The following is a 13,606-nucleotide window of genomic DNA, read 5'->3' on the forward strand; positions in this document are numbered from 1 at the left end:
TTTCAGTCACACATATATTCGTTCTCTTACACTTTTTCATTATAGGTTATTATAAGATACTGTATATAATTCCCTGTGCTATACAGTAGGACCTTCTTGTTTACCTATGTTATATATAGTAGTTAGTATCTGCACATCTCAAACTCCCAATTTATCCCTTCCCACCTCCTTCCCCCCGGGTAACCATCAATTTGTTTTCTGTGTTTGTGAATTTGTTTCTATTTTGTAAATAAGTTCATTTGTGCCAGCTTTTTGGATTCCGCATATAAGTGATATCATATAGTATTTTTCTTTCTCTGTCTGGCTTCCTTCACTTAGTGTGACGAGGGTTTTTAAGCAACGAGTAACCCAGGCATTTTATAAGAGTTCCTCTGCTGCTAGGTTCCTTTGTCTCTTCAATTCTACATCTGGATACTTAAAGTCAAGGGTCCTGAAAATAGGAGCCAGCAGGCAGTGAATGAAGCTGCACACACCTATTCCAAGCGTGGTAGGAGGGTGTGATGGCTAAAGGACAGACTTGTAGGCAGACGGCCTGGGTGCTAATCTTCCTGGGTGTGTATGGGTGAGTTGCTTTATCTCTGTGCCCCAGTGTCTTCGCTTGTAAAACAGGGTATTTAACCGTGCCCTAATTCACAAAATTCCAGGACTCTCAAGTCATGATATAATTTGCATGACTCAAGGGGTTTCATTCACATCGAAGTCCGTATGACTGAGCTAATGCAGGGAGGAAGCACATTGATACATGTAATGGGCTTAGATGAGAGCCTGGTCCATGGGGAGTGATATGTAAGCGCTAGCTATTTTTATGACTAATGCACTGGGCCTTAATCAACATAACTTTTATGACCATGGTCTTAGCTCCCACCCACTATATTCACAGGGCATGGACTGAGAGTGCCAACAGAGGTCTCAGCCCAGAGCCTTTCCTTCACTCCTGGCACCATCCTATCTCAAGAGGAGCCTTGTGAGCACACGCACTGATGAGCCAGCCCATCTGTCCAACTCAAGCCCCACTCACGGCACTCCAGCCTTTGAAAGCAAGCACCCTTTGCTACCCCAGAAGCTAAAAAGTACATCCAGCTGTGGGGAAGTCTGCCTTTTGAAGAAAAGACTTCTAGAAGGTGACCCACACAGGTCTAGAAGAGGGTGTGTAGCTGTTAGGGACTTCAGAGACCTGAGTATTCAGATAGTGATTCAAAAGGAGGAAGTGAGTTCTCAGTAGGTACGACCATACATCCTATGGTGCTGATACAGGAAAATGTGGGGCAAGAGGATGGCCAAGGCCTCGTCTGAGCCCCTGGGACTTGCCCCGCCAACTGTGGGTCCTTGGCTTCTCACAGGAAAGAATTCAAGAACGAGCCACAGTTGAGTAAAGGTAGATTTATTCAGAGAGATATGTACTCCACACAGTGCAGGCTGTCTCAGAAGGCAAGAGAAAGGCCCCGAGGTGTGGGGTTTGGGTGCTCAGTTTAAAGTAAAGGCAGAGACATGCTCCACAGAGTGTGGGCCGTCTCACGCAGAAAGGAGAGTGGCCACGAGGGGCAGTGCCGCCAGTTTTCATGGGCTCGGTGACTTCACGTGCTAACAAGTGGGAGGGTTACTCCAGCTACTCTGGGGAGGGGGCTGGGAGTCCCAGGAACTGGGCCACCACTCACCCTTTGACCTTTCATGGTCAGCCTTGAAGCTGTCCTGGCTCCTGCGGGAGGGCCATTCAGCAGCTACCGTATTTCAATGTGCGTATAAGGAAGCTCAAAGTCTCCCGGGAGCTGACTCTTCCACCGTCTTGGTGCTGATGGCCGTGTCATTCTTTTAATGGCTGTGCCCTGCCCCCGCCCCTCCTGTCTCAGCTGCTGAGAGATGGAGCTATGTACAGTGGTTAACCTTTGCAAATCTCAGAAGCTCATTCTTATTCGGCCTCCTATCAGCCGAGCCTAACACAGAATGTGGTTTGCGGTGCAGACCTGCCACTACCTCCAAAACAGAACTCAACCTGGGCCTGTCAGAGGCATAGAGAAGGAAGAGCTTGACATGTAATCCAATGAAGCTGAGAAGAGCATGGCCTCTCCCTCACTAAAGGGCAAAATCAGAGTCTCAATCAATTACCGTTCTGAGGCTTCGGGTGCATCGCCTCTGAAAAAAACACTGACTTCAGGTGTTTGAGGGTCTGGTTAAACAAAACTGTTGCAATGATGATTGGTGAATAGTATAGTTTTAGATGTTTAAAGAACTCGTTCTATTTTTATTTTCCTACCAAGTCACTCAACATCTGAGATTCTTCAATGACTCGGTCCCCCTTCTAAGTCCAGGGGTTACCTAGAATAAAAGACAGGGGATTGGAAATTCATCAAGCAGAAAATGTAATTAAACTGTGTTTGCCACAGTGGAGATATGTACAAGTTAATAATAGAAGCAGAGGGAAAAAAAATGTTGAATCGGAGCCTTTAAACTATAAATAGGAGGAATAAGAAAAAAATGCAATTTCTTTTAAACATTTGATATTCCCTGTGGGAAAACCTGCCTCTTTGGACAGGACTGTCACGGTCAAGGAGATGCAGCCAGAACAAGGCTCGCCCTGGTGTCAGTGTACCCCCAGAACAAAGGCAACCTTAAAAAGCTTTATAAGACCCCTCATATCTCAAAACGAAGAATGGGATGGAGCAATCTACGAGATAAACTTCCCTCCATCCAATGCAGAATCTTCTCGAGGTACTCAAATGCCGCATGTAAAAGCCTTGTAATTTCGACAGAGCACACCCCCATCAGTGACCCTTTTAGCAAAGACGTCAGTGTTTTCTCTGCTAACTGTTCAGTGTCCTTTTTCTCCTCCTCCTGATTTAGGGTGAGGTAGTCGAGAGACTGTTGCCTGTTCATCTGGCCTTTGCTGTTCTGTGTTCCTGCTTCAGCAAGAAACTCAAGAAGTAATTTGCATACCGCCTGAATAATCTACTTCTGGGAAATACACTATTGATGTTTCCTTTAAAACTCCGGTTTTCTCTGCCATCTTGTGTATTCCCTCCAATGCATCAGAAGTCTGCATCAGAATTATCAAAGTGACAGCCTAGAATATAGGTACTAGAAATACACTTTGTTTTATACTTTCCACGTAATCTTTTCTTTCTTTTGCCAGTGAAGCTATTGTAGTGATTTGCAATTCTGGTTATGCAATAGTATACGTTACCTCCGTTCTCCAAGGAGTGGCACAAGTGTCTCAAAATACACCCGAACCAAATTCTTAGGCTCTTTGAAACCCGTCAGGGGAAAACCACATGGATTTCTAGGAGAAACGGTGCCACCACAGAGAAAAAAATTAAATTGAAAATAAGATAGTATATACAGCATCTGATGGTTTGAGAATCGACGTAACATTTTTAATTCTGTAGATTTCAAAATAAAGAATGTATTTTAGAATAAAAGAATGAGTACAACTGGCTTTTGATGTAGTCAATGTCGCCTTCAGGTCAGTCTGACAACCTGTAGCTCTCCAAGTGCAGAGAGTTTTACTCTAAGTAAAGATTTCAGTAATATGACCAGGATGTAGAAATTCCCACTGCCTCCACTTCAAACACTGAGCACAGTTTGTCCTCTTTTATTATTCTCAAGTGTTTATTCTTGAAAACTACTGCCAGATGAATTCTGCTGGTTAGTAAACTTTTAATGAGCACCTATGTTAGAAACCCCCATACTAGGTCTCAGTAGATCGCTGCTGCACACAGCGTCCTGATGTTTGAGTAAGGAGACTCCTATCCTTAAAAAGAACTTTTGTGGCAACAAAAAGCATTTGTCCAACACAAAGTACTTAGCATTTATTTCTAAGAACTGCATTATTCAAAGCAATTTCTCTGTCCTCTGACGTTCGCTGCATGGCTTAGCTTAGTGAAGTAGCCCTAGCTGTTTCTAACTGCCTAACGGAGGCAGTTAAGTTTCCAAAAGCACGTATGTTTCATGGTCAGCATTTGATGACTCTCTGTACTACACACAGTGAGGGAAAAGAAAAACAGCAATGCTTCTGCGTGTGCATGTATTCCACACAGGGAGAAACTGAGGACTTGTACTAGTTTCTGTTCTAATTATTTCAGTTCCCCTCACACAGCAACTCCACGGATAGGTACCATTATTATTTCTTTGTTTCCTTTTGTTCTACAGATGATAGAAAATAAAGCTTCATGTGGCTGCATGATCTGTCCAAGATTGCAAGGCGGAAAGTGATGAGGCAGGATGTGGAACTAGGCTGACTCCAGAGCCCACAAATAAGATGTCAATTAAACGTATCCAGTGGTGCCCGTGATGCTCTAGTCAAGTAGGGTTTGGGGAGGGAAAGAAATCTATATTTCTAGCACCATTTTTATTTCAGACACACATATCATTACCAAACACATACTTTGCATCGGACACTGATAACTGTAACGTGAGTACGCCTCCATCCCTGCCCTCAAGGATCGCCCAATGAGTAAGAGATACATAACATCTAATTACACCCATGCCCCTGACTTTGCTCGCCCAAGACCGTGAAATTATCCTCTGACTTCCCCTGACCCCCTTCTACCCTCCTCTTTTCCACTAGTTGCTTCCAAGAACAGGACAGTGGTGGGTCAGGAATGGCCCCCTGGGAATGGTGCCTTTGTTCTCTATTTTACAAACTCAAGCACATCCTTTAAACTTCCTGTCCAGTGCTCTCATCTGTAAAGCAGAAACAGTCACACTGACTCAGCCTACCAGGGCCGAGGTGAGACTCAGTCAGTTAGCTAATATTTGCAGATTTTTTAAAGAAATGTGAAAGAATGAGGGTTTTTCAGACTGCACTGTACTACAATAAAAAGACATAAAACCAGAAAGTGGAACAAACCATTCTTGGGAGCCCTTGCGCAAATGGTTGGAGCCAAAGAGATAAAAACACAATTTTAATGAAGAGAGTAAAGTCTAAGCCAGAGCAAGAAATTACATCATCATTTCTGGGGTGAGTGAGAAGCGACTTTGGTGGTGCTGATGCAAAGAATGTGAGGGAGACAGAGAGGAGGAGGGGCTCTGGGGGAGGCAGAAACCCAATAAGCCCAGCACTTATCACTCTGATTCAACGCCTTGTGGAAGCAGCAAACACTCCCACCCTACAGCTTAGCCCAGACCCTCATCTCCCTCCCCTGGAGATGCTGCACAAAGTTCTTACTAAATGCCTAGTTTCCTGCTTTCCTTCTTCCTTCCTTCCTCACCCCACTCCCCGCCCCACTCTCTTCCCTCTCTGTCTCTGTCTCTGTCTCTTTCTCTCTCTGTCTCTCTTTTTCTGCCCCTAATTGTATATGGAAGCTGGAAAAAGACAAAAAATTAAAAAATCTAGAGCTAAAAGAAAAGAAAACAAACAACAAAAACAAAAAACGGATGCATTGCCTAAAACCTTTCATTTGGTTATTTGAGAACAAAACAATCCCAGTGTTTTTGTCTTCGCATCCAAGGCACCCCCAACAGGCCAGGCCAGATTCCCTCTCCGCCCGCTTCAGTCAGCCCCTCTGGACCAGACTCTGCTCTGCAGCTTTGGCTGATGACAAGCCCATCATGCTCCTGTGCTGTTTCCGTTCTTTCCAGAAGGCCCCCCACCCCTTGGTCTATTCAATTTCCACTCAGACAATATATTTGTCTCCATCATGGCCCCGCACCTGCTCCGTCAGAAATGCCCACATTTCTGTTTTCTCAACGACAGCACAGCCTCTGTCCTTTCCGCCGCCCCGTGGGGATCATCGTAACACCCTGCTGGTCAGTTTCTCATGCCTCCCTGGTATCCACGTCTGTAGTCCTGCTCACTGTGCCTGGAATGGCTGAGGCTTCCAATAAACGTCCGAGAGCAGAGGAGAAGGAAAAAGGGATTGAAGACAACCAGATGGAGAGGATTAGAATGTGGTGCAGAGGACACAGCTCCTGACCCAAGAATTGTATCATCTTCTATGCGGGAAATTTTACAAAAATCAGTAAAACCTCACTACTAGTATTGTATTATTTAACACTCTCCAGAAACCTCCAAGAGAGGTCTTATTGTTAAATCCTTTTTGCATATGAGTAACGTGAGGCTCAAGGAGGTAACTCCTACCGACTCACAGCAAATAAATGACAGAGTTCGCTTTCCTGCTCAGGGGTCTGAGCCATCACAGAGGCGTGGGTGGGATATGTGATATGCTAAGATGGCTTTCTTTCAGGTTAGTCACTGTATACCTCAGAAAGGGAGTACGTTGGTAAGCAAGGCTGAGTAGTTTTGGGAAATCTTCAACCCTGCTGTGGGTATTAGAGACAAAATCGACATGTGTGTGTGTTTAGTATTTCCTCTCGTTGTATCTCCATCCTGGCTGATTAGGCCATGTGTCCAGGAGAGAGCGTTTGACTCAAGGTCTACTTCCGGGAGACCCAACCTAAGATGAGTATGTAAGTATTTATTTTTTAAAATAAATTGGAGACACGGGTCAAGATTCATTACTTTCCACACTGATAACCAGTTCCAGTGATCTATCTGGATCTCTATGTTTCTATGTTGCTGAGATTTGTGAAAATCATATGGCTATGGAAACACACACACTGACTCTCTCCTCTGTTTCCACGCATTCCGCAGCCAGCCTCCCAGTCACATCCCAATTCTCGTCTTCAAGATTTCTATCGCTTAGGTCAGGGATCACGGAGGTTTAGCGTTCATGTTCTGATTCTTCAAGCTCCCAAAGAATATCATGGCAGTGATTTACAAAGCTGCTACTCCAGAGTGATGTTTGTGGCAATAAAGAATTGTCTTGTAGGCGTGTTTATTCTTTGTAGAATATTTACTGCTTCCCAGGGCAGCATTTCTCCCACAATCTCCACACTAAATCAGGTGCTGTGTCCGGCTGGTGCCCCCTCCTAACCATCTCTCACAGCTGTCTCCCCACGACAGCCCCTCTCCCAACAGTGTGGTTTTGATGCCAGCCGTCATTGGCTGTGTCCAGGACAACGACGGACTCTAAACTCCTCTCAATAATTCTTCTTGTTCCTCTCCACACTGCTTCTAGAGTGATCATCTTCTGTCCTGGAATGAAAATATCACCCTGCTACTTTATCCTTAAAGTATTTCACTGACTCCAGCTTGCCTGTAGAATTCTTCCAAACACTTGCCAATGTACTGAAATTCTAGATGAATGATGAAATTAGTAGCAAACAAATAGTGAAGGCTGCCAATGTTCTGAGTGGTTTGTGTATATTAACTAATCTGCAAACATTAGGAGAAATTCCCATTTCCCTGGAAACGGAGGCTCAGAAATGTCCAGTTCTCCACATGATAGAGCCAGCTGTGCCTTAAACCCAGAATCTGAGGACTGTTCTCACTCAACCCATCCACTTACTTCACTGTCTCTATAAGCTGACTTCTGCCTCCCTCTCCAGCCTCACGGTCCTAAACACCAGCTACACGGCACACAGTGTTTTAGTTTTATATACACATGTACACATCTTGGGCACAGCAACACCTCCAGAAAGCTCTCCTTGAGTCTACACCCAGTCTGTGTAACTCTACTGCAGAATGTATCTTACGTTTTACAGCCACCTTTTCCTTTCTTGCAATGCCTTTATCTGCTTCTGACATTAGGGTGATGCTGGCCTCATATATTAAGTTAGAGAGTGGTCCCTCTGCTTCTAATACCTAGAAGAGACTGTGAAGAATTGGTACAATTTCTTTCTTAAATGTTTGGTAACTTTCACCAGTGAAATCATCTGAGCCTGGTGTTTTCTTTTTGAAAAACGTGTCCTTATCCATTCAGTTTATTTAATCATCTAGGACTATTGATATTAGCTCCTTCTCCTTGTGTGAGTTTCGGTGGTTTGCGTCTTTCAAAGAATTAGTCCATTTCATCTAAGTTGTCAAGCTGTGGGCATTAGAGGCACTTACAGGAGTCCTTCATCATCCTTTTATTGTCCATGGGATTGGTGGTGATGAATACCTTTTCAAATTTCTGATATTAGTAATTTGTATTTTCTCTTCTTTTCTTGGTTAGCCTGGCTAGAGGTGTATCGATTTTTTCTACATCCAGAAATTCATCAAAATTACAGTATAAAGGTTTCAGCTTCTGTGGCTTTTGCTCTGAATATGTGAATCTCAGCTGTGAATCTGAATTCACTTTTCTTTACAGATTTCACGGTGGTAACTTGCCCTGCAATGTCCGTTCCTGATGGGTCCAAGATAAGCTTTTGATTTTCAGTTTCTTTAAGATTTTGTTGTTGTGGGGGCTGCCAAGAACTTTATAGGTTGGAGCTGGAACTGAAGTCCTCTATTTTAGGTGTCCTACATCCCTCTTCTAGACAATGAATCCACATCAAAAGGGAATGTTTCTTAGTTCTCCATCACCTGTGCCTAGAAAGTTGTCCAGAATTGTGATCAACATATAGCTCCTGTCTCCTTTTACCAGGTGTCTATCCTCCAGCTTCTGTGCACTTGGCTCCTGAAGGCTTGAATGAGATTTTATTCAGACAATTGGCTCCCCAAGCTGCTTTGCCTGTGTGGAGACCCACAAGTACCCTGGAACACCGCTGTGGTGAACCTACAATTCAGATGTCGCTGCAGGATTGGTCTGAGTCTAGGGACCTCACTGAAAAATGGATCCTAACTTTCTACTTCTTTCCTATCCTGCTTCCTGGATCTCACCATCACCACTGCTGGAGCCCTTCCATAGTACATCACTTGCACCTGAATATTCGACTCAGGGTCTACTGCTGGGAGACACAGTCTAAGGTGAGTACGTCAGTGTCACACATATTTTATTTTTAATAAGTTTGAGATATCGGTCAAGGTTTATTATTTTCCATGTCGATGACAAATTCCTCCAGCACCGTGTGTTGAAAATCAACTAATCTTATTTGTGTGGGTCTTTTCTGAATTCTACAGGCTGCCCCCTTGATTTATCTATCTGTGCTTTTACCAATAGAAGACTGTCTGGATTACTGTAGCTTTAGATTCCATGTCGAAAGCAGGTACTTTGTTCTTTTCCAAATTGTTTCTGCTATCTCAGTTTTCTTGCTTTTCAAAATAAATTTAGCATTTGCTTGTTGATTTCTCCAAAAGTCTTGCTAATATTTTCTTTAGCATTATGTTTAATGTGTAGGTGAATTTATTATAACACTATGGAGGTTCTAATCCATTGCAGCATGTGTGTATTTCTGTATTAATTTGGGTCTCCTTAGATTTCTCTCATCACTGTTTTGTATACAAATTTGGACATATGCTAGACTTATTTTCGTGTTTTATTTGTGTGTATTTTTACCAGTTTTCAATTATCATTGGGAACGCATAGAAATATAACTGATTTTTGCATATTGACTTTCTATTTTGTAATCTTGATAAACTAATTCATTGGCCCTCATATTTTTGTACTCCACTAACCCCCAATCGGTCCTGGTGTATCTTTCTTTTATTATATTTCTGTATTCAATTTGCTAATATTTTGTAAGGACTTTTTGGTCCATTATTAATAGAATGTATTATTCTGTAATTTTCATTCTTTCTAATGTCTTTGCCTGGTTTTGGTGTCAGAATGATGCTGGCCTCATAAAATGAATTCAGAAATGTTTCCTCCTTTTCTATTTTTGTGGAAGAATTTGTATAAAATTGATATTTTACCAAATATTTGGTAGAATTTGCTAGTGAAGATCTCTGAGCCAGGAGTCTTTTTTTTTTTTTCTTCCTTCTTTTCTTTCTTTTTCTTATTCCATTTCTTCAATAGTTATGGGAATTTTCAGGTCATCTATTTGTATTTTATTGATCTTTGTTAGTTTGTGTCTTACAAGTAAGTGGTCCACTTCATCTAAGATGCAGAATTTTCTGGCATGCATTGTTTTCCTTTTAATATCTTTCTTACATTGGTGATAATCTCTCTTGCGTTTCTGATACTGACAATGCGTGATTTCTATCACTTTTTTTCTGAATCAACCTGGTTATATATTTAACAACTTTATTGATCTTTTTAAAAAACTTGGGTTTTTTTTGTTTGTTTGTTTTATTGATTTTCTGTTTCTGTTTTCAATATCATTATAGTCTGTTCTTATCTTTATTATTTCCTTTCTTCTGCTTGTTTTTAGGTTTAATTTGTTCTTCTCTTTAATTTTTTTAAGGTAGAGATTGAGATAATTGATTTTTGACCTTTTAAAAATTAATTTATTTTAATTACTTAATGCTATAGCGTTTGAAATTAATTTATTTTAACTAGATGTTTAATTTATTTTTAGTTAAATATTTAACGCTATAGTCCTTCGAAGCACTGCTTTGGCTACTTTCACCAGATTTTGCTTTCTTGTATTTTCACTTTTAAAGAGATTTTCTAATTTCCCACGTGACGTTTTCTTTGACTCATGGGTTGTTTTTAAGTATTTTGCTTAATTTCCAAACTTAGGATTTTTTTCAGCTCTCTTTTTGTTACTGATTTCTAGTTTCATTCCATTAGGGTTAGAGGACACACGTTGTACGATTTCAAGCATTTTGAGTTTCCCCAAGTTTGCTTCACGGCTCTCAGTACGGTCTTTCTTGGTGGGCGGCTTACGCGCAGTGGGCGGAACGCATGCTCCGCTGTTGCCGGGTCTCACGTTCTGTAAATACCTCTCAGGTCAACTTATTTCGTCACATTTCTCAGTTTTCTCTTTTCTTACTGATTTCCACCAACACCTTCCATCAGTTGCACAGTGTTAACAGCACCCACACGGAATTTTGAATATTCATCCTCGGCTCCTCTCAGTTCTGTGTTTAAGAAAGCTCTGCTTTTAGTTTCATATGTTTAGGATTATTGTCTTTTTTCTTCTCCTTCTTTGTGCTTATTTAGCCATTTATCATTATGTTATTATTATGAACGTCCTCCTTTATCCTGGTAAGAATACTGCATCAAGAGCCTCTTTTTCATGTCAATATAGCCATTCCAGCTTTCTTTTAACTATTGTTGGCATGTTATAATTTTTAATCATTTTATTTTTAATCTGTGTTTCACTCAGATAAAATGAAAAGCATTCTGTTCATCAGAAAACTTAAAGAAAGTGAAAGATAGGGCACAAACTGGAATATAATATAAATATATACTATATTATGTATTTATCCTCAATATATATAGGTTGGCGTAGCTTTGGTTCTATTTATAATAACTCTCTGCCAGAGTAAGGCAAACCCCAGCACAAAAGAGCAATATATGTTGAATCACTCAAACCATAAATGAGGCACTGCTGTGGAGAGGCTCTACAGCCTCAATTAAGATTGTTCATCAGTTGACACTGAGACAGAGGAAGTTCTAGAGGGCCTAACCGAATCACGTTAACTCAAAACACATGCAATTTTCTCTGGGTGTGGTAGAAGAAGGCAGAAAGGGAAGTCAAATTTGAAAGATGAGAAGGACTGGATGTCCCATGGCTGGTTTGAGGATGGAGAGGGCTATGTGAGAAAGCGTGTGAATGGTCCTTAGAAGAAGAAAAGGACCTTCAGTTGGCAGCCAGTGCCCTCAGGAAACAGAGACGTCAGTCCTACAACTGCTAGGATTTGAATTCTGCTCAATACCCTGAATGAGCTTGGAAGTGGGTTCTTCCCCACTTCCAGAGCCTCCAGATACGAGCTTAGCCATCCAATACCCTGTTTTTGCTTTCCAAGACTCCAAGCAGGGTCCACTTGAACCAACCCCAACTCTTCACCTACAGAACTGAGATTTAATAAATGGTTACTTTAAGCTGCTAAGCTTGTGGCAATTTGCTACACATCAAGAGAAAACTAATATGTACTTAAAACAGAAAGACTGCATAACTTTCCAGGTTACACTGACTCAAAAACCTTTACATTCTACCACTATGCTAATGTAAAAAAAATGCATTTTTCCTTTTTTTTTTTACAGTACATTTAAACTCCTTTCTCTTGTCTAAATATCAAATTCCCTCTTTTTGTCATCATTACCGTTTATAGTTCTTTGCATTCTCTGAAGCAGCTAGCACCACACAAGCTCATAGCTGGAGTTCAAGAAAGAAAAATCTCATTAAACTGATTTGAATTCTTAAATCTGATGCATTTCATATCCCCCTCAGATCTTAGCTGCAAAAGATTTTAATGACGTTTCCATAAATCAGAGTGGCATTATATGGTCTAATAGTTAACTAATCCTTAATTGTGCAGTACTTTGAAATTTAATGACCATTATAGAGAATTCTATCAGGATTAAAAAGAACCAGGGAGGATCATGATAGAGGAATTAATTAGAAAAATGCACATTGCTGATGCCGAAAGTGGCATTTTTGTTACTACCTTCCTTTGGGAGATTTTGCGGTAAAATTAAAATTGGGTCTGTTGTTCCATTGTTTATGATATTTTCTTTTCCTATTGTTTGCTGACTTGAATTGTCATGTGTTGATAAATGACACATAGGTATAAATCAACTGAGATTTTTCTACACACAAGGACAATAGGTCTATAAAACAAAGGACAAAGAAGGAGATAGAATCTGATTTGATCTGACAAGAAATCCTGTAAAACACAGGGATCATGTAAAGCAACAACACTCAATACCTAACAGAGTTTAATCACTTTACTTTATAATATACATTGCACGGAAGTTTATAGAAACACTTCAAAATCTTAATCAGATTCATCAATCTTTTCTTGAGTCCTTCCCATGGATCAAGTAACTGTGTTTCATACATTAACTAATTTCCTTTTTAATATTCCTATAGAGCAAGCAAAGCAGGTTTTTCCTCCCAACTTTCAAATGAGAAAGCAGATACTCAAAGTGTTCACACGACTTCCTCAAAGGCCAAAGACTTATTTGCAACATACAATGGAACACCACTTCCTATCCTCCTGGTTAAGCAACAATCCTAGACATGAAGGTCATCAGGGTCAGAGGCCCCGGCTCATAAAGTAACACCCACTTCGTCTGCGGGATCTGATGACAGGATGGTGCGTACTTCTCGGTTCAGTGGTTCTCTGGCACTGTAGCCTAGTAGGCGCTGTCTCTTCTTGAGAATTAGTTAAGCTTAAGTTTCAAGGTTGGGAAACACAAGTTTCACAAATGAGATACTGGTTATTTGTTGAGAAGGTCCAGTCTACTGTGACCCCATGGAACACAGATCCACACATTCTAGCTCTTGGGGGCACTGCCTAAAATACATGCCTTTGGTATGAGAATACAGCGTCCTGGAGTACCCCAGCCCAGAGCTCTCACGTCATAGATTTCAGCTGGCCACTTCCCCGCGACGTGAAATACATTATCATCGTTTATTGTTGGTTCTCCTTCGTAATAACATGGGTCCCTGAGTCCGAGACAGTGTTGAGTGGGCTTCCATGCCAATAGGTCAGATTTTCTCCATGTCTTCAGAAGGCAGTGCGGTGGAGGCACTGCGAACAGGAAAGCCAACACATATCAGTCTTTTAGGTAACTATCCCTTTAGAGGTGCTGCCAATCAGACCTTTGCTGGCCAGCTCTCAACCCCTAAATGATGCATAAGAGAAGGTGTAATTATACAATCTTGGGTTGATGGAGAAGAGAGAGTCGGGGTCCTTTGATTCAGAAAGCATCCTGCATCCTCTCAGGTCTTTGCTTCGGGAGAGCTTCTGTTTGTGGGCTGCACGGTGGACTGGAAAGTTGTGATGTGCGTCCTT

Source organism: Camelus dromedarius, chromosome 20 (genome assembly GCF_036321535.1).
Source record: "Camelus dromedarius isolate mCamDro1 chromosome 20, mCamDro1.pat, whole genome shotgun sequence".
Lineage (NCBI taxonomy): Eukaryota > Metazoa > Chordata > Mammalia > Artiodactyla > Camelidae > Camelus > Camelus dromedarius.